Source organism: Cryptomeria japonica, chromosome 7 (assembly GCF_030272615.1).
Source record: "Cryptomeria japonica chromosome 7, Sugi_1.0, whole genome shotgun sequence".
In the NCBI taxonomy this organism is placed as follows: domain Eukaryota; kingdom Viridiplantae; phylum Streptophyta; class Pinopsida; order Cupressales; family Cupressaceae; genus Cryptomeria; species Cryptomeria japonica.
In genome coordinates this window covers 594,740,081-594,766,322 of record NC_081411.1, presented here as the reverse complement: position 1 = coordinate 594,766,322, position 26,242 = coordinate 594,740,081, and positions in this window count along the sequence as shown.

Below are 26,242 nucleotides of genomic sequence, written 5' to 3'. Positions count from 1 at the left end.
GAGGATAAAGGTGATTTAAATAAATGTTAATTTATTTAAATGTGAGAGGTGGGATTTTGGGGGATTTAAATAAATATTAATTTCTTTAAATGTGAGAGAATATTTAATTAAATAAATATGATTTATTTATTTAATTAATGGTCTGAATTTGGTTAAGTGAATTAAATCAAATAAATTGAATAATTTATTTAATTAATAGAAGAAGAGGGTTAAGATGAATTAATTAAATATTAATTTGATTAATTATTAATTGATGGTTAAATAACCAAATAAATACTAAGTATTCATTTAATTAAGTGGACAGATTTATGTGACTACATTTGCCCCTCTTTGAGACGGTGCGGTTTATCACGTCGTTTCAAAGAAAGAAAAATAGGTGTGAAGAAATGCCCCATAAAATGTAAATTTAATGGGTGGTATGCCCCCTCGAGAGATGGGCCGATTTTTTTTCAAAAATCGGGCGATCTCTCGAAAAAGAATGAAAAGTGGAGGGGAGGTAGAATAGAATAAATTAGAACTAATGATGAAAGAATGGGAGAAAATAGAGTGAATATGAAGAAACAACAAGCCAGCGAGTACCTTTAGGTCATGCAAGAGATACATAGCAGATGTAGTGTGGGGTTTGGATTGATGCTATACAATTGATCAAAATTGGTTGGACAATCTGGTGCAATCGGTTTAATTGCCCCAGTCAAGTCAAAACGTGACAGTTGATGTCAGTTGGTCGCTTGGACATGATAAAGTCTGAGTAAGTGAATCAAAGTGACCTGATGTGACTTAGACAATTGATATAATTGCCCGATGAAGTCAAGGTATATGAAACAAAACACTCGTTAAGACGTAGACAATTGATGTAATTGTCTGTTGGATTGTGTTTGATTGGTTGATCAATTGATAGTGTGTGTGTGTGATGGATGGTTGTGGGGAATCATGGCAACCCCGTTGAGACTAGGTCATTATGATAAATGCCTGTTGTAGTCTAGGTTTGCCATAATCGATTACCTGTTGAGACCAGAAGATACTTGATCAGAGTATTTGTTGATAGTCTAGGTGTGTGTGAGTCGAGGTACCTGTGCAGAGAGAGTAACTTGCTTGGCTTATTGGATGACTTAGCACAGGAAACACAATCCCTCCTATTTAGAGATGGATGGTGATGAACGTGGCTTGATTGGGTTGATTGAGAAATGATGTAGGGTATGTGATGCTGATTATCGAGATGGGGAGGGTTGGGGGGGGTTCAATGTTAGATAGAAGAAATGGAGGACCTATGACTCATTCCTATGGAAGAAGAGGAAAATAGAGTATGCATTATTATGACTATGTATGCATGATATGCAGCTATTTATGAATGTATGGATGGATGGAATGCAACGGAATGCAATATATACAGATGAGATGGAATGACGATCCATGGTGCTTTATTTTTCATCATTGAGCTTTAAAATGTTGTAAGAAAATACAAGCAACTTGACATAAAGATTCAAGATGACCAGAGTATTTCTTACATGGATTTGATATAGCAAGTTAATACAAGCAACTTGATATAATGGATCAAGTTGACCTGAGTATTGCTTGCGAAACAGGCAAGGATTATCTCCTTTCATGCATGACTTGGATCATCCTCCTTGATCTTAGGCTGATCATATCCTGAGACAAGTGCATACCGTAATAAGAGATAAAACCTTTATCCAGTTTGGATGAGGTAGGAGGAACCAAAGAAAAAGAATTGTACTTGCAAACAAACAATATATACATAAAGAATAAAGAATATAGATCCTTGGTAATGGTTCATGCTCATATGGTCGAGGTATACATTGTAGTCAGCAAGCTATAGTGATCTATGACTGTATTTTGCATATGATCACGTAACTTAGTGAACTTCCCATGTAGACACCATTAGTACATGACCCAGAACTTCATCGGAAATAAATCGCAGAGGATACAAACAATTGCAGCAAGAACCTAAAATAAATAACCCATAAATCAATCAAGTATATGATATCTTAAACAGAATTTTCTTGTCAAAGAAAATGTCATCTTGTCTTTGTTTTGGTAAGGAAGGATGCATCCTTGTTGAAGACAGTTTTGAGTGTTGATGTTGATTGTGTGGTCGATTGATAAGTGGTCATTTTGTGGAGTATATCACAATGTTTGTTTGGTATCTGCGGATGAGTATGTACAATGTGTTGCCATATTTTTGTGTGATTTTTGATGGTTTTGTTGATGTTTTTGGATTTTGAATTGTTTTGAATGTTTTTGGTATTTTTGTTGAGACATTTTTTGAATGTTTTTGGATTTTTGACGATTGCTTTGAATGAAGAACTTAATTAATCATAAGACAATGTAGAATCCACTTCCATCAATAGGTTAAAGGTATTGCCCCCAATTTTAGACATGACTATGAAAAAGCGGGATGCAAGATGTATGGAGTACTATCATAATTGCAGAGGAATAACAAGCCATGGTTTTGGATGGATGGATGTATGTATGAAGTAGATGCGATCGCAACAAGTCTGAAAGACAATGGAGCCATAGCCTTTACGAGTGGCACCTGTTTGCTAGGTTTTCACCATCGTACTTACCCAAGGTGCCACTGGAGTGGTTGTTCACCATTTGGATGCATGATTTTTCTTTACTTTTTTGAATGTTTTTGTATTTTCTTCAGGACATTTTTTTTTTGAAATGTTTTTGGTATTTTCTGGTATGTAGGGGAGCCTGATGCTCTATACACCTTAGGTATAAAACCATTTAGGTGCATGCTGTTGATTAGATCTGCAAGCGGTTCTCCTTCTGATGTAGCCAATTGATATGCCCCGGACCCAAACACAGCAGTGACAACATATGGGCCCAGCCAGTTTGATTCAAACTTGCCCTGATGTTCTTTGTTTGGTTGGTTGTGAGGATTCTCTCGTAGAACAAGATCACCTACCTCAAATGTACGAGGTCTAACTCGGTGATTGTAGCTTCTGCTCATGCGCTACTGATAGGCTTTGAGATGGTTGTATGCCGCTTGTCGCTTCTCATCAAGTAACTCTAAGTCTTGAAGACGGGATACTCTGTATGCTTCATCATCGATGAGATTATGCAAGGAAACCCGTAGTGATGGGATCTCGACTTCAATAGGTAAGATAGCTTCTGCACCATAGACCAATGAATAAGGAGTTGCACCTGTAGGGGTTCAAATGCTAGTTCGATATGCCCATAGCATTGGATTTAGTTGAACATGCCAATCACGGCCGGCATCATTGACTGTCTTCTTTAGGATCCTCAATATGTTTTTATTGGATGCTTCGGCCTGACCATTTCCTTGTGGGTAATAGGGAGTGGAAAAGCGGTGTTGGATATGAAAGTTCTCACAAAGTTCATAGACATCCTGATTTTTGAAAGGAAGACCATTATCTGTGATGATGGACATGGGTACACCATACCGGCAGATGATGTAGTTGAGGATGAATGAGGCGATCTGCTTGCCAGTGACTTGGGTAAGTGGAACAGCTTCGATCCACTTGGTGAAATATTCGGTGGCGGTAATAATGAATTTATGGCCATTGGATGAAGATGGATGGATTTTACCCACAAGGTCAAGGCCCCATTGACAAAAATGCCATGGTGTTGTGATTGGTTGCAATTCCTGTGCTGGTGCATGTATCAGGTCGCCGTGAACTTGACATTTCTTGCACTTCCTGACAAAGTAGTAAGAATCTTTTTCCATAGATGGCCAATAATATCCAGCTCTTAGGAGTTTTTGGCTAGTGATGGACCACTTGAATGAGTCCCACAAATTCTTTCATGTACCTCTCCCAAAGCCTTTGTTATCTCATCTTGTTCCAAACATCAAAGGAGAGTACCATCAAGACCGCATCGGTATAGGGTGTCGGCAATAATGGTATATCGAGCAGTTTGGCGAATGAAGGTTTTTCGTTGGTTATTCGATTGGTTGGGAGGAAGGGTGTGATTGCGGAGATAGGTGTAGAACTCACCGTACCATGGGGATTCAGAACCGACAAGGTGACATATCATCTCGGTTTCAGGGATTTCATAAGCGGGGATCCAAAGCTGTTCTACCAAGAACTCGTAGCGTGTTGAATGTTGTGGAAGATCTAGGAGAGATGTGATGGTAGCCATAGTGTCAGTAGCGCGATTCTGATCTCTTGGTATCTGCTCAAAAGTGATGGTAGTAAATAATGTCTTTAGACTGTCCACCATTTGCTTATATGGCATGAGTTTATCATCTTTAGTCTGATATTCATCGGTTGCTTGTCGAATGACCAGTTGTGAGTCGCCATATACTTGTAGTTCGTGTAGCTTCCATTGTACGGCTAACCTGAGTCCTGTGATCAAGGCCTCATATTCTGCTATGTTGTTTGTGCATGGGAATGTGAGCCTGTAAGACTTCGGGATGCTATCACCCTGAGGTGCGATAAACAGAATGCCTGCCCCCGAGCCATGCTTAGTGTATGACCCATCAAAATATAGTTTCCATGGATGTGCTGTTGTGATCATGAATATTTCTTCATCTGGAAAATTGGAAATAAGAGGATGATCTCCTGTGAGGGGTGCATCGGCCAACTGATCTGCAATAACCTTCCCTTTGATAGCTTTACGGTCTACATATTCAATGTCAAATTCACTTAAAATCATTACCCATTTGGCCAAGCAACCTATCAATGCTGCTTTGTTGAGTAAATACTTGAGTGGATCAATCTTTGCAATGAGTTGTACCTTGTGTGTCAACAGATAGTGCCGCAATTTAGTGGCTGCTAAGATTACTGCTAGGCAAGCTCGCTCAATAGGTGTGTAATTGAGTTCATAGCCCACCAGTGTGCAAGAAATGTAGTATACAGCACACTCTTTGCCTTCTGCATTATGTTGTGCCAGTAGTACACCCAATGTTGTACTTGTTGTTGAGATATAAAGTAACAACGGTCTACTTGGATCTGGTGGCATTAGCAATGGTGGATTCATGAGATAGTCTTTAAGCGTCTGAAATGCTTGCTGGCATCGGGCATCCCACTGAAAGCGGATGTTCTTGTGTAGCAGATGTGTAAATGGGTGACACTTATCAGCCAATTGTGCAATGAATCTTTGGATGGATTGAAGCCATCCTTGTAATGTCCTTAGCTGACTGATATTCTTTGGTGGTGGCATGTCCATGATTGCCTTAACTTTTGCTGGATCGACCTCAATGCCTTTGCTTGAGACGATGTATCCTAGAAGTTTCCCGGAGGTTACTCCAAAGACACATTTCTTTGGGTTGAGTCGAACATGATATTGTTCCAGTCTATCAAATATTTTATCTAAGATGGGGAGATGTCCTTCTCTGGTGAGTGATTTTTCTAGTAAGTCATCAACATAATCTTCCATCATGGTATGCATCATGTCATGGAAGATGGTGGTCATTTCTCTTTGATAAGTTGCTCCTACATTCTTGAGACCGAAAGGCATTACATTCCAACAATATGTGCCCCATGGACAGGTGAAGGCTGTCTTATGCTGATCTTCTGGTGCGATCTTTATCTGATTGTATCCTAAAAAGCCATCCATGAGTGAAAGCATGGCATGTCCTGCTGTCAGATCCACTATGATGTCGATATTTGGAAGGGGGAAGTCATCCTTAGGACATGCCTTATTTAGATCTCTGAAGTCAGTACAAATGTGGATGCCCCCTTTTGGTTTGCCAACAGGCACAATATTGGAGATCCACTCCGCGTAATCAATTGGTCTAATGAAACCAATGTCTAGGAGTTTCTTGAGTTCTGTTTTGACTAGCACTGCAATCTGGGGATGCATCTTACGAAGCTTCTGCTTGACAGGTTTGGCTCCTTCTGCTATGGTGAGGTGATGCATGACTAAATTAGGATCAAGCCCAGGCATGTCTACATATGACCATGCAAAGTTGATCTAACGCTTTTGAAAGAACTCTATAAATCTAGGTTGTTCCTCTAGAGTGAGAAGAGATGCCAGATGTATGAGATGAGGATTTTTAGGAGTCCCCACATTGTATTCTTTGGTTTCCTTGATGAGAATCGTTGATCGTTCTTGTTGTGTACTAGCAGGGAGAATGTCAAACCCTTCATCCTCAGGTGCCTCAGAGAGGTTTTCACCATTGGATATGCTCTTTCTTTTTACTTTTGTTGGATCAAACAGTGCCACAGTGTGGTTTTCACTAGAAGATTCATGTTTTAATGTTATATTTTTGCAGCTAAAAGGTTTGGCATCCGCCCCGAAGTATGCTGCGCTATTAAGTTCAGTGGCAAATCCAGCTTTGTGATCCCCGCTTGGTAGGTTATCCCTTAATTCCAAAAAGTCAATGATGGCCTCATCGTTTTGGAAGAGGTCAAGACATGGGGGATTTGGTTGGTTCCATTCGATGAGTTCAGGGTGGATAATGGGCATTACTTCATCGATTATGTTAAGTGCAGGAGATGTATCAGTGAGGGTTAAGACGTTATGGTGAAGGTCGTTAATGGTACTCTCCCTGTCAGAATCAGGCATAGGATGAGACATAGGGTCTGTGGAAGATGTTTCCAGTTCAGGAACCCAAGTGGTCTTTATCTGTGCTTCTCCATAAATAGGGATATCTTTGCATGGCAGAGGTAGTGATGCATCTTCCTCATCTGAAGTATTAAGTTGTACCGAATCAAATTCCCATTCATGTGAGTCGGTCTCTGAATCACTTTCCAGCATCCGATTTCTATACCATATTGGGATGTCTTTTGAGTTAAACACTGCAGGTGTGATTGGTTGATGTACCTTTGTAGTGATCGATGCTACAGGAAGTTTGATGGGGATAAAAGAATCTGGCATAGGAAGTATCGACAGTGTTGACTCAGTGGCTTCTACGAGAACTGCTGGTACCATAGATGCTGCTGCAAGTTCTGATACAGTTGTTGCTGCTAATGGTACTATGGATGTAATGGCTATTGCGAATGGGATTACTGGTTTGATTGGTGGGATGATTGGTATTGTAGATGGTTGTGTTGGGGTTGTGAGCCTCAATGGGGCAGTCGGGATGGTGCTTGAAGCTGCTTTGATAATGAAAGGTGTCCTTTTTGCAGTAGGTTGACATAATGGTTTGGTGGGTTTTCCTTTGAATTTGAGTTTAGGAAATATCTCTTTTTCAAAGCCTAGGACTGTATTACCTTTGGGCTTTAATTCTGGTAGCAGAGGTTCATGTCATCCTTGTTTGCAATATCCTAAAGCACTCTGACCATTATATCCCATTCTTTACATAATGAGGAGACCTTTGCCATACTAATCTGTAGGAAGTCTAACTTGCGGTATACTAGTGGTGATGGGATCTTTAGAGATCCAGTCCGCTAAGTCCTCATCTTGGGTTTCTTCTTCTTGACTCTTTCCAAGGATGAAAGGCGTCAAAGCACATGCAGGCGTGTTTAGTGGTTGCTGGAGTAACTGCTGTGGTTTACCATGTGTTCTAGGAGAAGTCAGCATCTGTCCCACACAAAAGAGTTGACTCAAGTTGTATTCCCCAGGACCTTTCTCTGCTAGTTTCATCTTAAGCTTTTCTTGCTTTGGCATAGTGGTGTTTGAACTCGCAAGAGAGGCTGGACTTATATATGATGTGGAGGAAATGGCTTCTCTATTATCAGGAATAGTAATCTCTGGTTGATGGCTGATATTATGGCAAAACGCAAAGGGATTTGCATCGCCCAAGATTGTGATCTCTACATCGTTATGTGGGAACTTGATACATTGATGGTAGGTAGATGGAACGGCCTGCATGGCATGTATCCAAGGTCATCCTAACAATAGATTGTATGGTAGAGGAAGGTCTAGAACATAACAAATGATGTGCTTTACCACGGGGCCCACTCGGATTGGTAGTACCACAGCTCCTTTGGATGAACGCTTTGTGTCGTCATAGGCTTTGATTGTGATCTTCTTGCGAGGATCCACTGATTCTATTGCATATCCCAATGTTGTGACCAACTGTAATGTATAAATATTCAGGCCTGCTCCATTATCGATCAAGACTCGCTTGATCCTATGCTGGTTAATAAATCCTTCGATGTGGAGTGAGGCGTTATGAGGTTGCTGGAAGGAAGAGTTATCACTTTCGGAAAAAGTGAGACAAGGTGATGACTTCAGACTTCCAACAATGGCTTGAAATTGGTCTGTATTCAGATTTGTAGGGATTGATGCCTCTTGGAGTGCTTGATCCAAGATAGTTTTATGAGATGGCAAGAGGTGCAAAAGCTCTAAAATGGATATAAGCGCAGGGGTTTTGTCTAATTGTTCCACAAGGTTGTACTGCTTTGGGATGGAGGTGGTGCCTTGTGGAGCTGCCTTTATGGTGACCTTGCCACGACATGTAACAACATTGCAACTTGAGTTGGGATTTTTGAAGGTTATTGTTGCAACTTGTTCATTGGCATCATACAGGTGATTTACAGTGTAATTATACGCAGCCTGTGTATAATCAGTGGTATCAGTGCCTCGCCTAGAAGTGGAAGGACCCCTTTGATCTTGTGATGGAAGTGGATTTTTGAACATCAGATGATCATTATTGGTTGTTTTTGGGTCATGTCCTTCAATTTCAATTTCTCCTCGATCAATAAGATCCTGAATGAGATCTTTCAATCGGTGACAATTACTTGTCTTGTGCCCTCTTCCTTGATGGAATTCACAGTGTTCAGTATCTCTCCACCATGCCGGTTTGACCTGAGGCTCATAGTTTGATTGTTTAGGTAGAGTGACCAAATTTTGAGAAATGAGTTGTCGCAATACTGTTTCAATGGGTTCCCCTAAGGGATTGTATGTGCGTTTCTATTTTTGCTGACGAGGTCTAGGTTCATCATGATATGTGATGCGACCTTGATTAGAAGGAACATTTGTGTTGTTTTGAGGTGGAGGATTTTGTCCTGCAAACCGAACCACAGGTAGTGCATTTTGGATAGTCCGGGCATCCACAACCCCATCATTGACGATATTCTTGTTTTTATTCCAGAAGTTTGGTTTATCGCTATTGAAGCATGGGCGATGACCATCTTTTGGTTCATTAAAGATTTTGATGAGTCCTTTCTTGATGAGTGCCCTTTCACATTTCAAACCCTTGGTGATCATATCATTAAAAGAGTCTGTGTCTTTAACATCCAGGTGAAATTCCATTTCTTCGTTTAAGTTGGAAATGAATATTTCCACTAGTTCGCGTTCAGGTAATTGAAGAGAACATCTGCTAGACATTTGGTTCCATCGTTGCAGGAATACTGAGAATAGTTCACCTGGTTTTTGTTTGGTGTTGCACAGATCAGCCATGGTGATGTCGCGTTCAATGTTATGAGAGTAATGAGATAGGAACTTCTGGATCAGTTCCTCAAATGTTCTAATGCCACCTGATAGTCAGGAAAACCATGATGTGGTTGTTCCTCCCAAGCTTTGGGGAAAAAGGCGCATTAGGTATGTGTCTTCATATGCCACTACGAGGCAAGCGGAATGAAATTCTCTGACATGATCACGGGGATCTCCCTTTCCTCTATATTTTTCAAATTTGGGTGTTTCGAATCCTCATGGAAAGGGTGGCATATAAAGATTCCTATCAAAAGGATAGGGACAGATGTCACTGAGTGAGAATTGGTTAGTCTTGACACCACTATGAAGCTGTTGGGCGAGATTCTCGACTTGTTGCCGCAACATCTCCATTTCATTTGGAGGAGGAGGTGGTGGGTTACCTCGAGGAATGTTATATCTGATGGGATCTCTACCTCTTTCCTCTTCATGGCGACTTTGTCTTTCTGATGCTTGTCTTAATTGGGCAAGATCAAAGTCATAGGGGGGTTTTGCTCCTTCTTGAGCGAGTCTTAAGAAGTGAGCATCCGCATTGCTCCTGAGTATTTCGTCAAAAAGTCTGTTAAAGAGAGGGTTATGCTGAGCCCTTTCTATTGTTGCAGGAGTGGGAGTACTTGGGTTTTCGTCATCTGCATTTCCTCCAAGTGCTTCTTGAAATTCATTGAGATTTTCCTCTTCTTATTCTTCCCTTTCTATTTCTCGTTGCCTGGACTGTGATCGGGTTTGAGCCATTTTGTTTATGAGTTTTTGTTGAATTTGAGTGAAAATGATGGTGAGTTGTTGATGAAATGAAAGATTGATGGTTGGTGAATTGTGTTGCATGTAGATCTCTTTAGCACTTTTAAGGTAGATGTAACCGAAATTCCTTTTTTGAATTGCTTGCTTGTTTGATAAGATTTTGATGTGATAAGGTGTAGAGAAATCTGAGATGTGTTACAGATTTAACTACCTAGTAATGAGAGGATTCACTCATGAACTAGTTTTAACCTGCGTAGATGTGTCTCTTAGGATGAGCTTATCCTAGATGTAGAAACAATCTAAAAAGTGATGTGATGTGTTTGATTTCAAGCAATATCTAAAACAGAACTTGGGACAAGAACCTCTTAATGTTTTGAGAGTTGGGACGGATTGATGATGAAGTGATGATGTATGAATGAGATGATGGATGAAAATATTTTCAACTTCAATAAAAACTTTGTGTTACAAATGGGACAAACTCTATCTCTTCCCTTTCAGGTGTTGGTGGTATTTCTCGAGCTGTGTTGTATGTGATATAGACGTTTGGGAAGAAGTTGGGATTAATCTTTCCTCGGTTTTTGTGATAACTTAGAGCTCTATATTGCATAAAAGCTCTGCGGTTCAATGATTCAGAATCAAATTCGTTTATTTTTCCTTGAAGGTAGAGATGCATGTGATGCAGAAAGACTCTATGTGAGACAAAGATTTGTTTATTTATATAGAAGAATATCCTCCTTTTGATCAAAGCCTTTGAGCTCAATGGTCTTCTTTTCAAGTTGATATTTTGATGACGCTTCTTCTTTTGCAAGATGTGAAGAATGGTCATAAAATTTGACTCTTTGTTGTTTGTACCTTATTTTTGATGTTTTTGGTTGTTTTGACAGATGTTTGGTTGGATGAATACTTTGTTTTTGGGAAGTGATTTTCTGATTTTTCTTTGACAAGAAAACAAAGCAAGCACACAAACACAAGAATGTTGCCTCAAAGGCACAAATGAGTATGGGTCTAGATCAACCCAATCCGTGGACTTGTATATGACCCTTCCTTTAGATGTATTTTAAGGTGTATTTCCAAAGCCTGAAGTCGCTCAATTTGCACTTGGTCTTTAAAACGAACATACTTCAAACACATTTTATCCCTAAGGTCAAATGGCCAGTTGTGATAAATTTAGCCCACATCTTGATATTTCTTCGACTTTGGTACTACATACCTTATGAATCCCGTCGTGGCAGGTAAGGATGTGATATACTAAGTCTTGCACGAGCATAACAAATAGATGATCCCTATGATGGGGGAGTCACCACTTTTATCAAGCCACAAGTGACTTTTCAAAAAGCTATGTTTCTACTCAAGGAAATATGTATGGTGAGTATCTTGGGAGCAAAACCATCTATGCTCTTGCACTAAATTATATCGCAAATATCCTCAATCAATAGAATGGGTGGGCTACTACTTAAAGGTGTTTAGTCATGTTCGATGTTTTTGGACATAAGTTCATTCTGCAGTGACTCACTTAAGAGCCTTGTAACTGGTGGTGGGGCCCATTTGTCCTTTTGACCAGTTACACTGTAGGAACAACTATACCCAAGGCTACAGCTTTCGCTCACACCTGATTTCTATAGCGGCTCGAAGGATTTACCACTCAAAGTCGTTCCCAAGAGTGATGTGTCTCTTGGCAGGCCTCTCTTAAAAAGATAAAAAATTTAAGTGTTACTAACACTTTTCTCTTGCACCTAGGAGCACGAAAGCCAAGGGAGAGGATAGTGTGTGTTAGAAGTAGGACCACTTGACCAACTCTTTGCACAAGTGTGCCAAGCACGAAAAACACTTGTTCTTTTTAATCTATCATTGCAGTGTGATCTAACTATTTGGAGATGTTGCTCCAACAATCATGGTGTTCTTTTTAATTTTCAAAGGCAATTGTTTGAGTAAACTAGAATTTGAAAATCCTGGTCAACTTAATGAAAAACACGTTTGCATGAAGTAAAATTGCTTTAAAAATGAGACAAGTTGATTGTGAATTTTATTTGCACCAAAAATGGAAGTGTGGATTGTGAGTTTTATCTTGATGCAAGAAATAAAATTTGCTTTGTTGATTTTAAGCACCAAAACGAAGTTTGTTTCCTAACTTGCAAAAGTTGTTTTTGTATAAGTTTGTGGTTCTTTTTACCTTGGAACAATGAAATTCTTTTTAAAAGCCCCAAACAAATGTGTGATTCTTTTTTAAAAGCCCAAATTTGAAATGTGAAGTTAATTTTAAACCAAAATAAAAAGTGAATTCATTTTTAAAACCAACTTCAAAAACAAGTTAGTAAAAAATATAAATCTACTTTTTAATCTAATTTAAATCTGCACAAAAGAGAAAAATAGTTAGTAAAATCCGCCTATTTGGTGGGCGTCTACAAGCCTAATTTTTTTTTTTGGTTTTTTTTTTTTTTGGTTACAAGGTGATTTGTACAACATTTTGTTACAATAGCGCTAGTCTGCGTTTGAACAGAGGCACTATTTAACAGAAACGCACTAAAAGAAAGGGAAAGGCAGAGAAGGAAAAAGCACTGAAACAGGGTGAATAGCGCCAAAATAATGTCAAACGCACCAAAACAGTGTCAAAAGCGCAACCTGTGTGACATTTTCAACATTCAAGCATGTTATTGGTTAAAAAAGAAAGTTGATCTTTTTGGTGTTTGGATTCATGTCGGGTTCACCAAATGATGCTCTGCAAAAAGGATTAGAAAATCTGTTTGATGGCAACACACACAAGAGCACAAGAAACAAACGTTAGTGTTAGCAACAAAAGATTATCCTAAACAGGCATATCAAGAGAGATATTAAGCATGAAATAGAAAGCATATAAACATAGAATAAAATAGATAATCAAGATGCTCATAGTTGCTCCTCTCTTGTTCCTCTCCTCTCCAAGTCCCAAATGAGTGTAGCTCTCAGCTTTTAGCACTAGCTATGGATGCCATATGGAGATTCAAGATGGTTGAATATGATAAGAAAATACTATGCAAGAGTAGATAGTGATGCTATGAAAAAGCTCTATGCTAATGCCAGTATAACAACAATACTCTAATGCTTCTCTTTTGCTTGAGGAGAAGGGTTCTATTTATAGAAGAAATGGGGAAATGAAGGGTTAAGATTGAATGGTTTAATCAAGGGCCAAGTTTGAAAGTTGGGGATCCATGTGCACAATTAGCACCAATAAAATGGTGACAAGTGTCAACATAGGATTGGGTTGAGAGAAGAGTTTGGAGGCATTAAAGGCCTGAGAAGACCTCATGGTTATCTAGAGGCTAAGGGTCAAGTCCAAATTAAGATTACCCACTAGATTAAGAGTTAATCCAAGGATAAACCTTTGTGCAAATGTTTAAGAGATAATCATGGTCAAAGCATTAATGGCCTGATGAGACCTTTGGGTTGGGTAGAGGTTGAGTCAAAACAAATGTTTTAACCATAAGGGAGGGTTTGAGGTAACCATTAATGGTTATTGGAGACTTTGGGGATTAAGTGGTTGAAGGTTGAAAGTCTTCAATGGTTATCAAAGACTTTGATCCATTTAGTGGTTGAAGGTTGAAAGCTTTTAATGGTTATCAAAGACTTTGAGGGTTTGAGAAGTGACTTCCCTTTTGCTTAGGAATGTGAAAAAGTTTAGAGAAGGGGTTAGGTTATTTAGAAGTGATTAGAAAATTCTAGAAGGGGTTTAGGCATACAAGTGCATTTTGTAGGAAAATGCAAGTGGGAGAAATTTTGGTATTTTCAATTAAAATAAAATCATTTATTTCAATTAAATGGTGTAATTTGCATTTGGATAAATATTCAAATAAATATTAATTTATTTAAATGAGAAAAATGAAGATAAAGCATTAAAATGCTTGAAGACTTTGAGGGAAACCATTAAAGGCTTGAAGACTTTAAGGAAAACCATTAAAGTCTTAAGAAGACTATAGAAGGAAGCCATCAAGTTTGAATACTTTAAGGGAAACCATTAAAGGTTTCAAGTGGGTGAGGATAAATAGGATTTTAAATAAATAATTTATTTAAAATAGTTGTGCAACTTGCTTTTGTAGGAAAATACAAGTGGGTGGAGGATAAAGGTGATTTAAATAAATTATTTATTTAAAATAATTGTGCAACTTGCATTTGTAGGAAAATGCAAGTGGGTAGAGGATAAAGGTGATTTAAATAAATGTTAATTTATTTAAATGTGAGAGGTGGGATTTTGGGGGATTTAAATAAATATTAATTTATTTAAATGTGAGAGAATATTTAATTAAATAATTATGATTTATTTATTTAATTAATGGTCTGAATTTGGTTAAGTGAATTAAATCAAATAAATTGAATAATTTATTTAATTAATAGGAGAAGAGGGTTAAGATGAATTAATTAAATATTAATTTAATTAATTATTAATTGATGGTTAAATAATCTAATAAATACTAAGTATTCATTTAATTAAGTGGACATATTTATGTGACTACAGAGCCAAAACACTTGCTTTATAATGTTATTTTCTCCAGCTACCACATTTAATGCTTGTCGGTTAAGTCACAACTTAACTCATCTGCCATTAAAGAAGTAATTCAACTTCTCACCATCAACCAAGGGTATATTAGCATGTTTTTTAGTTTGTTGCTAAACCCCTAAAGGATTTTCCTTCAGTTAGATGAAGAGTCTCCTATCAGTGGAGAGTTACTCTGTTCTACCGGTGGAGGAGTATTCTCATCAACATTTTGTTCTAACTTTCTGATCCATTGTTTTGAGAATTCTTGCTTTACCTCTTCAACCTTTTCTTTACCCTTCAGACTAGGACCTTTGTTATTTTTCGGTGATGCATTACTTCTACAAAATTTTGCAATATGTCTAATTTTGTTACAAGAATAACAAGTCACATTGTTTTTCTGAATATCTTTCCTGTATCCTATGCCAGTAAGTGTTCTGCATTGATTAGATAGGTGTCCAAATCTTCCACAAACATAACATCTTACATTCATTTTGCAATTTTCTAAATTATGACAAACTTTGTTGCATTTAGAACATTGACCGGTGGGTGTATTAGTGTTCTGATAATTTATATATTTACACTGATTTTCTCTATGACCATACTTGTTATAGTTAAAGCATTTCCCATTGAATATGTAAGCAGAAGGTTGTCCTACTGGTTTGCTATGATCATGTTTGTTTGCAGTACCAGAGCTTTCACCAACTTCAAAGCCAAGGCCATTTGTATCACCATTAGGTTTCTAATTCTTCAGCATGTCATCAAGTTCCTCTAAACTTTTCTTGAATTTCTCCTTGTGTTGATTTGCAATAGCCAATTCATTTTCCAAGAAGTCCTTTTATCTCATGAGTTCAGTTTTATCATGTTCTAAGTGAATTAGATATGTCTTTAGCATATCATTCTCATGACTGAGTCTTGTGTTTTCATTTCCAGCATCATTTAGTCTTCTAGTCAAGTCATCTTCATTCTTCTTTCTATCTTTCAATTTCTTTATAAAATCTCATAGTCATATCTTGCATCTTATTCTTCGTTGTACAGTTATCTTGTCTTAGTTGGTTCACCAGATCATTAAGAGTTTCCTTTTCATCTTCCTCATTCTGCACTTCTCACAAAGTTCTCTTCTTTTATTCCTTGCTATAGTGAAATTTTCTTGAAGTCCTTGAATAATATTCTATGCAGCCTTCAAATCATCTTCACCTTTTCTGCATCATAGTCTGAAAGAGTTGTTTCCAATTGCTTTCTCAAGTTTTCCATCTCTACCAGTGTCAAGATCTTCCTCAAGCTGTTAGGCTTTTGAAAATAGAGGACTAGGCTCTGATACCAATTGTTAGGATTCCCAAAGATACTTAGTTGGGGGGGGGGGTGAATCAGTATCTGACTGGTTATACAATTTTCTCAAGTTATAACATGAAAAACATATTAAAACTGTAGTCACATAAATCTGTCCACTTAATTAAATGAATACTTAGTATTTATTTGATTATTTAACCATCAATTAATAATTAATTAAATTAATATTTAATTAATTCATCTTAACCCTCTTCTCCTATTAATTAAATAAATTATTCAATTTATTTGATTTAATTCACTTAACCAAATTCATACCATTAATTAAATAAATAAATCATATTTGTTTAATTAAATCTTCTCTCACATTTAAATAAATTAATATTTATTTAAATCCCCCAAAATCCCACCTCTCACATTTAAATAAATTAATATTTATTTAAATCCCCCAAAATCCCACCTCTCACATTTGAATAAATAAATCATTTATTTAAATCACCTTTATCCTCCACCCACTTGTATTTTCCTACAAATGCAAGTTGCACAACTATTTTAAATAAATTATTTATTTAAAATCCTATTTATCCTCACCCACTTGAAACCTTTAATGGTTTCCCTTAAAGTATTCAAACTTGATGGCTTTAAAGTCTTCAAACTCGATGGCTTCCTTCTATAGTCTTCTTAAGACTTTAATGGTTTTCCTTAAAGTCTTCAAGCCTTTAATGGTTCCCCTCAATGTCTTCAAGCATTTTAATGCTTTATCTTCCTTTTTCTCATTTAAATAAATTAATATTTATTTGAATATTTATCCAAATACAACTTGCACATATTTATTGAAATAAATGAATTTTTATTTTAATAAAATCCTATTTTCCCTCACCCACCAAATGCACTTGCAAAATCTAATCCCCTTCTAGATTCTTCTAACCCCTTCCTAATTAGCCTAATCCATCCCCTAATTATTGTCACATTCCTAAACAAAATGGAGTCACTTCCCAAAGCCTAAAAGTCTTTGATAACCATTAAAGGCTTCCAACCTTCAACCACTAAATGTCTCAAAGTCTTGGATAACCTTTGAAAGCTTCCAACCTTCAACCACTTAATCCACAAAGTCTTCAAAAACCATTAATGGTTAACCCAAACCCTCCTACATGGTTAAAACATTTGTTTTGACTCAACCTCTACCCAACCCAAGGGTCTCATCAAGCCTTTAATGCTTTGACCATGATTATCTCTTAATCATTTGCACAAAGGTTTATCCTTGCATTAACTCCTAATCCAGTGGGTAATCCTAATTTAGGCTTGACCCTTACCTTCTAGATAACCATGAGGTCTCCTCAGGCATTTAATGCCTCCAACCTCTTCTCTCAACCCAATCTTATGTTGACACTTGTCACCATTTCATTGGTGCAAATTGTGCACATGGATCCCCAACTTTCAAGCTTGACCCTTGATTAAACCTTTCAATCCTGGCCATCCATTGCTCCATTTTTCCTATAAATAGAGCCCATTCCTTCATAATCCAGATCTTGAAAACTTGTATGCATTTAGGCTATAGACATTTTTAGAGAGCATTTAGCATAGCATAACTAAAATCTTGTCTTTTTGGTAAAATCAATCATTTTAGCATCAATAGCATAGTATTTAGCTTTTCATTTCATATTTGAAGCTTAATATTAAATCTCAATCCTCCATAAGCATCCATAGTGCAAAAAGATGCTGAGAGCTACACTCATTTGGGACTTGGAGAGGAGAGGAACAAGGGAGGAGCAACTATGAGCATCTTGATTAGCTATTTCATTCTATGTTTATATGCTTTCTATTTCATGCTTAATATCTCTCTTGATATGCCTGTTTGGGATAATCTTTTGTTGCTAACACTAACGTTTGTTTCTTGTGCTCTTGTGTGTGTTGTCATCAAACAGATTTTCTAATCCTTTTTGCAGAGCATCATTTGGTGAACCCGACGTGAATCCAAACACCAAAAAGATCAACTTTTTTTTTTTAACCAATAACATGTTTGAATGTTGAAAATGTCACACAGGTTGCGCTTTTGACACTGTTTTGGTGCGTTTGACATTATTTTGGCACTATTCACCCTGTTTCAGTGCTTTTTCCTTCTCTATCTTTCCCTTTCTTTTAGTGCGTTTGTGTTAAAGAGTGCCTCTGTTCAAACGCAAACTAGCGCTATTGTAACAAAACATTGTACAAATCACCTTGTAACCAAAAAAAAATAAAAAATTTAGGCTTGTAGAAGCCCACCAAATAGGCGGATTTTACTAACTATTTTTCTCTTTTGTGCAGATTTAAATTAGATTAGAAAGTAGATTTATATTTTTTACTAACTTGTTTTTGAAGTTGGTTTTAAAAATGAATTCACTTTTTATTTTGGTTTAAAATTAACTTCACATTTCAAATTTGGGCTTTTAAAAAAGAATCACACATTTGTTTGGGGCTCTTAAAAAGAATTTCATTGTTCCAAGGTAAAAAGAACCACAAACTTATACAAAAACAACTTTATTTTTTTGCAAGTTAGGAAACAAACTTCGTTTTGGTGCTTAAAATCAACAAGGCAAATTTTATTTCTTGCATCAAGATAAAACTCACAATCCACACTTCCATTTTTGGTGCAAATAAAATTCACAATCAACTTGTCTCATTTTTAAAGCAATTTTACTTCATGCAAACGTGTTTTTCATTAAGTTGACCAGGATTTTCAAATTCTAGTTTACTCAAACAATTGCCTTTGAAAATTAAAAAGAACACCATGATTGTTGGAGCAACATCTCCAAATAGTTAGATCACACTGCAATGATAGATTAAAAAGAACAAGTGTTTTTCGTGCTTGGCACACTTGTGCAAAGAGTTGGTCGAGTGGTCCTACTTCTAACACACACTATCCTCTCCCTTGGCTTTCGTGCTCCTAGGTGCAAGAGAAAAGTGTTAGTAACACTCAAAATTTTATCTTTTTAAGAGAGGCCTGCCAAGAGACACATCACTCTTGGGAACGACCTTGAGCGGTAAATCCTTCGAGCCGCTATAGAAATCAGGTGTGAGCGAAAGCTGTAGCCTTGGGTATAGCTGTTCCTACAGTGTAATTGGTCGAAAGGACAAATGGGCCCCACCACCAGTTACAAGGCTCTTAAGTGAGTCACTGCAGAATGAACTTATGTCCAAAAACATCGAACATGACTAAACACCTTTAAGTAGTAGCCCACCCATTCTATTGATTGAGGATATTTGCGATATAATTTAGTGCAAGAGCATAGATGGTTTTGCTCCCAAGATACTCACCATACATATTTCCTTGAGTAGAAACATAGCTTTTTGAAAAGTCACTTGTGGCTTGATAAAAGTGGTGACTCCCCCATCATAGGGATCATCTATTTGTTATGCTCGTGCAAGACTTAGTATATCACATCCTTACCTGCCACGGCGGGATTCATAAGGTATGTAGTACCAAAGTCGAAGAAATATCAAGATGTGGGCTAAATTTATCACAACTGGCCATTTGACCTTAGGGATAAAAAGTGTTTGAAGTGTGTTCATTTTAAAGACCAAGTGCAAATTGAGCGACTTCAGGCTTTGGAAATACACCTTAAAATACATCTAAAGGAAGGGTCATATACAAGTCCACGGATTGGGTTGATCTAGACCCATACTCATTTGTGCCTTTGAGGCAACATTCTTGTGTTTGTGTGCTTGCTTTGTTTTCTTGTCAAAGAAAAATCAGAAAATCACTTCCCAAAAACAAAGTATTCATCCAACCAAACATCTGTCAAAACAACCAAAAACATAAAAAATAAGGTACAAACAACAAAGAGTCAAATTTTATGACCATTCTTCACATCTTGCAAAAGAAGAAGCGTCATCAGAATATCAACTTGAAAAGAAGACCATTGAGCTCAAAGGCTTTGATCAAAAGGAGGATATTCTTCTATATAAATAGACAAATCTTTGTCTCACATAGAGTCTTTCTGCATCACATGCGTCTCTACCTTCAAGGAAAAACAAACGAATTTGATTCAGAGACATTGAACCGCAGAGCTTTTATGCAATATAGAGCTCTGAGTTATCACAAAAACCAAGGAGGAAAGATTAATCCCAACTTCTTCCCAAACGTCTGTATCACATACAACACAGCTCGAGAAATACCACCAACACCCGAAAGGGAAGAGATAGAGTTTGTCCCATTTGTAACACAAAGTTTTTATTGAAGTTGAAAACATTTTCATCCATCATCTCACTCATACATCATCACTTCATCATCAATCCATCCCAAAACTCTCAAAACATTAAGAGGTTCTTGTCCCAAGATTCTTTTTTTAGATATTGCTTGAAATCAAACACATCACATCACTTTTTAGATTGTTTCTACATCTAGGATAAGCTCATCCTAAGAGACACATCTACGTAGGGTAAAACTATTTTATGAGTGAATCCTCTCATTACTAGGTAGTCAAAATCTGTAACACATCTCAGATTTCTCTACACCTTATCACATCCAAACTCCTCAAAACAAAAAAGCAATTTAAAGAAGGAATTTCAGTTACATCTATCTTAAAGTGCTAGAGATCCACATACAACACAATTCACCAATCATCAATCTTTCATTTCATCGACAACTCATCATCATCTTCAATCAACTTCAAACAAAAACTTGTAAGCAAAAATGGCTCAAACCCGATCACGGTCAAGGCAACGAGAAATAGAAAGGGAAGAAGAAGAAGAGGAAAATATCAATGAATTTCAAGAAGCACTTGGAGGAAATGCAGATGATGAAAACCCAAGTACTCCCACTCCTGAAACAATAGAAAGGGCTCAGCATAACCCTCTCTTTAATAGACTTTTTGATGAAATACTCAGGAGCAATGCAGATGCTCACTTCTTAAGACTCGCTCAAGAAGGAGCAAAACTCCCCTCTGACTTTGATCTTGCCCAATTAAGACAAGCATCGGACAGACAAAGTCACCATGAAGAGGAAAGAGGTAGAGATCCCATCAGATATAACATTCCTCGAGGTAACCCACCACCTCCTCCTCCAAATGAAATGGAGATGTTGTGGCAACAAGTCGAGAATCTCGCCCAACAACTTCATAGTGGTGTTAAGACCAATCAATTTTCACTTAACGACATCTGTCCCTATCCTTTTGATAGGAATCTTTATATGCCACCCTTTCCACGTGGGTTCGAAACACCCAAATTTGACAAATATAGAGGAAAGGGAGATCCCCGTGATCATGTCCGAGAATTTCATTCTGCTTGCCTCGAAGTAGCATATGAAGACACATACCTAATGCGCCTTTTTCCCCAAAGCTTGGGAGGAACAACCACATCATGGTTTTCCCGACTACCAGGTGGCATTAGAACATTTGAGGAACTCATCCAGAAGTTCCTATCTCATTACTCTTATAATATTGAACGCGACATCACCATGGCTGATCTGTGCAACACCAAACAAAAACCAGGTGAACTATTCTCAGTATTCCTGCAACGTTGGCGCCAAATGTCTAGCAGACGTTCTCTTCAGTTACCTGAACGAGAAATAGTGGAAATTTTCATTTCCAACTTAAACGAAGAAATGGAATTTCACCTGGATGTCAAAGACACAGACTCCTTTAACGATATGATCACCAAGGGTTTAAAATGTGAAAGGGCACTCATCAAGAAAGGACTCATCAAAATCTTTAATGAACCAAAAGATGGTCCTCGCCCATGCTTCAATAGTGATAAACCAAACTTCTGGAACAAAAACAAGAATATCGTCAACGATGGAGTTGTGGATGCTCGGACTATCCAAAATGCACAACCTATGGTTCGGTTTGCAGGACAAAATCCTCCACCTCAGAATAACACAAATGTTCCTCCTAATCAAGGTCCCATCACATCTCATGATGAACCAAGACCTCGTCCACAAAAACAAAAAAGTACATACACTCCCTTAGGGGAACCCATTGAAACAGTGTTGTGACAACTCATTTCTCAAAATTTGGTCACTCTACCTAAGCTATCGAACTATGAGCCTCAGGTCAAACCAGCATAGTGGAGAGATACTAAACATTGTGAGTTCCATCAAGGAAGAGGACACAAGACAAGTAATTGTCACCGATTGAAAGATCTCATTCAGGATCTTATTGATCGAGGAGAAATTGAAATTGAAGGACATGACCCAAAAACAACAAATAATGATCATCTGATGTTCAAAAATCCACTTCCATCACAAGATCAAAGGGGTCCTTCCACTTCTAGGCGAGGCACTGATACCACTGATTATACACAGGCTGCGTATAATTACACTGTAAATCATCTGTATGATGCCAATGAACAAGTTGCAACTATAACCTTCAAAAATCCCAACAACAATTGCAATGTTGTTACGCGTCGCGGCAAAGTTACCATAAAGGCAGCTCCATAAGGCACCACCTCCATCCCAAAGCAATACAATCTTGTGGAACAATTAGACAAAACCCCTACGCTTATATCCATTTTAGAGCTTTTGCGCCTATCACCATCTCATAAAACTATCTTGGATCAAGCACTCCAAGAGGCGTCAGTCCATGCAAATTTGAATATAGACCAATTTCAAGCCATGGTTGGAAATCTAAAGACATCACCTTGGCTCACTTTTTCCGAAAGTGACAACTCTTCGTTCCAACAACCTCATAATGCTTCACTACACATTGAAGGCTTTATCAACCAACATAGGATCAAGCGAGTCTTGATCGATAATGGAGCAGGCCTAAACATTTGCACACTACAGTTGGTCACAGCATTGGGATATGCAATAGAATCAGTGGATCCTCGCAAGAAGATCACCATCAAGGCCTATGATGATGCAGAGCGTTCATCCAAAGGAGGTATGGTACTACCAATCCGAGTTGGTCCTGTGGTAAAGCACATAATTTGTCAGGTTTTGGACCTTCCTCTGCCATATAATCTATTATTAGGGAGACCTTGGATACATGCCATGCAAGCTGTTCCATCTACCTACCATCAATGTATCAAGTTCCCACATAATGGTACAGAGATCACAATCCTGGGCGATGCAAATCCCTTTGCTTTTTTCCATAATATCAGCCATCAACCAGAGATTACTGTTCCTAATAATAGGGAGGCCATTTCCTCCACATCATATGTCAGTCCTGCCTCTCTTGCCAGTTCAAACACCCCTATACCCAAGCAAGAAAAACTTAAAATGAAAGTAGCAGAGGAAGGTCCTGGAGAATACAACTTGAGTCAACTCTTTTGTGTGGGACAAATGCCCACTTCTCCTAGAACACATGGTAAACCACAGTAGTTACTCCAACAACCACTAATCACGCTTGCATGTGCCTTGATGCCTTTCATCCTTGGAAAGAGTCAAGAGGAAGAGACACAAGATGAGGACCTAGCGGAATGGATCTATAAAGATCCCATCACCATTGATAAACCGCAAGTTACACTTCCTACGGAACAGTATGGCAAAGGCCTCCTCATTATGCAAAGAATGGGATATGATGGTCAGAGTGCTTTGGGATACTACAAACAAGGACGACATGAACCTCTACTACTTGAATTCAAGCCCAAAGGTAATACAGGCCTAGGCTTTGAAAAAGAGATCCTTCCTAAACTCAGATTCAAAGGAAAACCCAGCAAACCATTTTGCCCACCTACTGCAAAGAGGACACCTTTCATAATCAAAGCACCATCAAGCACTATCCCCACTGCCCCATCAAGGCTCACAACTCCACCGCAACCATCACCAATGCCAAACATCCCACCAATCAAACCAGTAATCCCATCTGCGGTAGCCATCACATCAATAAAACCATTCGCAGCAACAACTGTATCCGAACTCACAGCAACATCTATGGCACTAGCCATTCCAATAGAAGCCACTAAATCAACACTGCCGATACTTCTAGTAACAAATCCTTTAATCCCCATCACAGTTCCTGCAGCACCGATCACTACAAAGGTACATAAACCAATCACGCCTGTAGTATTCAACTCCAGCGACATCCCAGTATGGTATAGCAATCGGATGCTGGAGAGTGATTCAGAGATCGACTCACATGAGTGGGAATTTTATTCTGTACAGCTTAACACTTCAGATGAGGAAGACACATCACCACCTCCACCATGCAAAGACATCCCTGTTTACGGAGAAGCACAGATAAAGACCACTTGGGTACCTGAGCTGGAAACATCTTCCACAGACCCTATGTCTCATCCTACGTCTGATTCTGACAGGGAGAGTACCATTAACAACCTTCACCATAACGTCTTAACCCTCACTGATACATCTAACGAACTTAACCTAATCGATGACGTAATGCCCATTATCCACCCTAAACTCATCGAATGGACCCAATCAAATCCCCCATGTCTTGACCTCTTCCAAAACGATGAGGCTATCATTGACTTTTTGGAAATAAGGGATAACCTACCAAGCGGGGATCACACAGCTGGATTCGCCATTGAACTTAATAGTGCAGCATACTTCGAGGTGGATGCCAAACCTTTCAGCTACAAAAATATAACAATAAAACATGGATCTTCCAGTGAAAACCACACTGTGGCACTGTTTGATCCGACAAAAGTAAAAAGAAAGAGCATATCCAACGGTGAAAACCTCTCTGAGGCGCCTGAGGATGAAGGGTTTGACATTCTCCCTGCTAATGCACAACAGGAACGATCAACGATCCTCATTGAGGAGACCAAAGAATACAATGTGGGGACTCTTGAAAATCCTCATATCATACATCTGGCATCTCTTCTCACTCCCAAGGAACAGCCTAAATTTATAGAGTTCTTCCAGCAGCGTCAGATCAACTTTGCATGGTCATATGCAGACATGCCTGGGCTTGATCCTGATTTAGTCATGCATCACCTCACTGTAGCAGAAGGAGCAAAACCTGTCAAGCAGAAGCTTCGTAAGATGCATCCTCAAATTGCAGTGCTAGTAAAAATAGAACTCAAGAAACTCCTGGATGTTGGTTTCACTAGACCAATTGATTATGCAGAATGGATCTCCAATATTGTGCTAGTTGGCAAACCAAAAGAGGGCATTCGCATTTGTACTGACTTCAGAGATCTAAATAAGGCCTGTCCTAAGGATGATTTCCCCCTACCAAATATCGACATCATAGTGGATCTAACAGCAGGACATGCGATGCTTTCACTCATGGATGGCTTTTCAGGATACAATCAAATAAAGATCGCACCAGAGGACCAACATAAGACAGCCTTCACATGTCCATGGGGCACATACTGCTGGAATGTAATGCCTTTTGGTCTAAAGAATGCAGGAGCGACCTATCAAAGAGCAATGACCACCATCTTCCATGACATGATGCATACTATGATGGAAGATTATGTGGATGACTTACTAGCAAAATCACTCACTAGAGATGGGCATCTCCACATCTTAGATAAAATCTTTGATAGACTAGAACAATACCATGTTCGACTCAACCCAAAGAAATGTGTCTTCGAAGTGACCTCCGGGAAACTTCTAGGATACATTGTCTCAAGCAAAGGCATTGAGGTTGACCCAGCAAAGGTAAAAGCTATCATGGACATGCCACCTCCAAAGAATATCAGTCAGCTAAGAACACTACAAGGATGGCTTCAATCAATCCGAAGATTCATTGCACAATTGGCTGATAAATGTCACCCATTCACACACCTGCTACACAAGAACATCCACTTTCAGTGGGATGCCAAATGCCAACAAGCATTTCAGGTGCTTAAAGACTATCTCATGAATCCACCATTGTTGATGCCACCAGATCCAAGTAGACCATTGTTACTTTATATCTCAGCGACAAGTACAACATTGGGTGTACTACTGGCACAACATAATGCAGAAGGAAAAGAGTGTGTTGTTTACTACATTTCTCGCACATTGGTGGGCTATGAACTCAATTACACGCCTATTGAGCGAGCTTGCCTAGCAGTAATCCTGGCAGCCACTAAACTGAGGCACTATCTATTGACACACAAGGTACAACTCATTGCAAAGATTGATCCACTCAAGTATTTACTCAACAAAGTAGCATTGACAGGCCGCTTGGCCAAATGGGTAATGATTCTAAGTGAATTTTACATCGAGTATGTGGACCGTAAAGCTATCAAAGGGCAGGTCATTGCAAATCATTTGGCCGATGCACCACTCATAGGCGATCATCCCCTCATTTCCAATTTTCCAGATGAAGAGATATTCATGATCATAGAAGTACAACCATGGAAACTATATTTTGATGGCTCATACACTAGGCACGGCTCAGGGGCAGGCATTCTGTTTATCACACCTCAAGGTGATAGCATCCCGAAGTCTTACAGGCTCACATTTCCATGCACAAACAACATAGCAGAGTATGAGGCCTTGATCACAGGACTTAGGTTAGCCGTACAATGGAAATT